The sequence below is a fragment of the Citrus sinensis genome, chromosome 5 (assembly GCF_022201045.2).
Source record: "Citrus sinensis cultivar Valencia sweet orange chromosome 5, DVS_A1.0, whole genome shotgun sequence".
Lineage (NCBI taxonomy): Eukaryota > Viridiplantae > Streptophyta > Magnoliopsida > Sapindales > Rutaceae > Citrus > Citrus sinensis.
In genome coordinates this window covers 16,950,328-16,952,910 of record NC_068560.1, presented here as the reverse complement: position 1 = coordinate 16,952,910, position 2,583 = coordinate 16,950,328, and the positions used below count along the sequence as shown (strand labels likewise).

The following is a 2,583-nucleotide window of genomic DNA, read 5'->3' as shown; positions in this document are numbered from 1 at the left end:
GAGGTAAATTTTGAATTAAAGTCAGGTCTTATTCATTTATTACCCAAGTTTCATGGTTTTGCAGGTGAAGATCCTCATAAACATCTCAAGGAGTTTCATGTTGTGTGTTCAAGTATGAGACCACAAGGCGTGACTGAAGAGCAGATTAAGCTGCGTGCTTTTCCGTTCTCTGTAGATGGGCTAGCTAAAGATTGGTTGTACTACTTGCCTCCTGGATCAATTACAACGTGGAATGGTTTGAAGAAGCAATTCCTTGAGAAGTACTTTCCTGCTTCAAGAGCTGCCAACATTAGAAAAGATATTTGTGGGATCAGACAACTTCCTGGGGAGACTTTGTATGAGTATTGGGAGCGATTCAAACAATTGTGTGCCAGCTGTCCTCAGCATCAGATTTCTGATCAACTTCTTATTCAATATTTTTACGAAGGATTATCATTGATGGATAGGAGTATGATAGATGCTGCTAGTGGAGGCGTGTTGGTGAACAAGACCCCTACTCAAGCAAGGGAGTTGATCTCAAATATGGCTGCCAATGCACAACAATTTGGCAGCAGGCAAGATCTTACTTCAAGGAAGGTGAATGAGGTAAATATTTCTTCTGTTGAACAACGTTTAGATAAACTTACTTCTCTTGTGGAAAAGTTTGTTGTAGGTAACGTGCAACAGGTGAAGACTTGTGGCATTTGTTACAATATGGGTCATTCAACTGATATGTGTCCTACACTTCAAGAAGAACCCGTTGAACAAGCCAATGCAGTTGGAGGATTTCCAGGCATGCCTCAGAGGAGGTATGATCCTTATGCACAAACATACAATCCGGGATGGAAGGATCATCCCAACTTCAGCTATGGAGTTAGGCCGTCAGGATTCCCACAACAGTATCCACCAAGACAACCAGCACCTCCACAGTCAACCTCCAAGTCAGGTATATCTCTTGAAGAAATTGTTAAATCGCTTGCGACTAACACTCAACAATTTCAGCAGGCAACTACAGCAAGCATTCAGAACTTGGAGAACCAAATGAGTCAATTGGCGACTACAGTGAGCCGTCTGGAGTCTCAAGTATTAGGGAGATTGCCTTCACAATCTGAGGTGAATCCAAAGCAAAACGTTAGTGCTGTCATCCTTAGAAGTGGGACGGAGTTGCAAGAGCCTAGTAAGAAAGTGACAAAGCATGTAGAAGATGAGCTTGAGAAGAATGAATTGATGCCTCAATCTCATGATGCGGAACCCACCAGAGCTAAACCCCTACCTATTGTGATACCTCCTCCTTTTCCAAGTCGGTTTGCAAAATCAAAGAAGGAGGAACAAGAGAAAGACATCCTTGAGACATTTCGCAAGGTTGAGGTAAATATTCCTTTATTAGATGCTATAAAACAAATACCTCGATATGCTAAAGTCCTTAAGGAACTGTGCACCTCTAAGAGAAAATTAAGAGGAGATGAAAAAGTTCACATGGGGGAGAATGTTTCAGCAGTTCTTCAAAAGAAACTACCTCCTAAGTGCAAGGATCCAGGTATGTTTACTATCCCTTGTAAAATTGGTAGTGTTAAAATTGAAAAGGCTTTGTTAGATCTAGGAGCTTCTATTAATGTCATGCCTCGTTCCATTTATTCATCTTTGAATGTTGGTCCATTAAAAGAAACTGGCGTGATAATTCAACTAGCTGATAGGTCTAATGCATATCCTGATGGGGTATTAGAAGATGTCCTAGTACAAGTTAATGAGTTGATTTTTCCTGCTGATTTTTATGTACTTGATATGGAAGAGGATAACTTCTCTAATTCTGTCCCAATTTTGCTAGGAAGACCTTTTCTTAAGACTGCTAGGACTAAAATGGATGTACATAAAGGGACTCTCACTATGGAGTTTGATGGAGAGGTTATAGAATTCAATATGAATGATACCATGAAGTATCCTAGTGAGGAACATTCGGTATTTTCTGTGGATGTTATTAACCCTATAGCGCAGGAAATTTTTTACAAGGAAAAGACAAAGACATTTCATGATAGAATGATTTTGAGAAAGGAGTTCTCTGTTGGTAAAAAAATTCTTCTTTTTCATTCTAAGCTTAAACTTTTTTCGGGTAAATTACGTTCTTGCTGGGTTGGACCTTTTATTGTTACTAATGTTTTTCCTCATGGTGCAGTTGAGATTCGGAGTCCGACCTCTGACAAAATTTTTAAGGTTAATGGTCATCGCTTAAAACCTTTTTATGAAGGTTTTTCGGTGAATATTGTGGAGGATGTGGCTCTCGAGAGTCCCAATTATGGAGATTGATGCATAAATGTGTCTAGCCAAAGACATAAAACAAAGGCGCTTTTTGGGAGGCAACCCAAATGATTTGTTTATTTTGGTTTTTGTTTTATCTTCTTTTAGTTTTAATTCAGATTTAAAAAAAAATTTTGTGTTTGCTTATTTTGGTCAGAAGAAAAATTTTGATAAGGCGTGCCCACGTACTTATTAGAAAAGTACTTCTGAAATTTTTAGTGTCTCAAAGTGATTCATCACTAAAAAAAAAAAAAAAAAAAAAAAAACCAAAAATCGAAAATCACTGTTCACAAATCCCTAATTCAAAAATTA

At 38.3% G+C, this 2,583-nt stretch overlaps 1 non-coding gene across 1 annotated transcript; it reads right to left on the bottom strand.

Annotated features, from left to right (window-relative positions):
- Positions 1-285: 285 nt before the first annotated feature.
- LOC127902845 (small nucleolar RNA R71) lies at positions 286-392 on the bottom strand. The gene has a single exon (XR_008055482.1). It is a non-coding gene; the product is annotated as a small nucleolar RNA R71 (small nucleolar RNA).
- Positions 393-2,583: the final 2,191 nt, after the last annotated feature.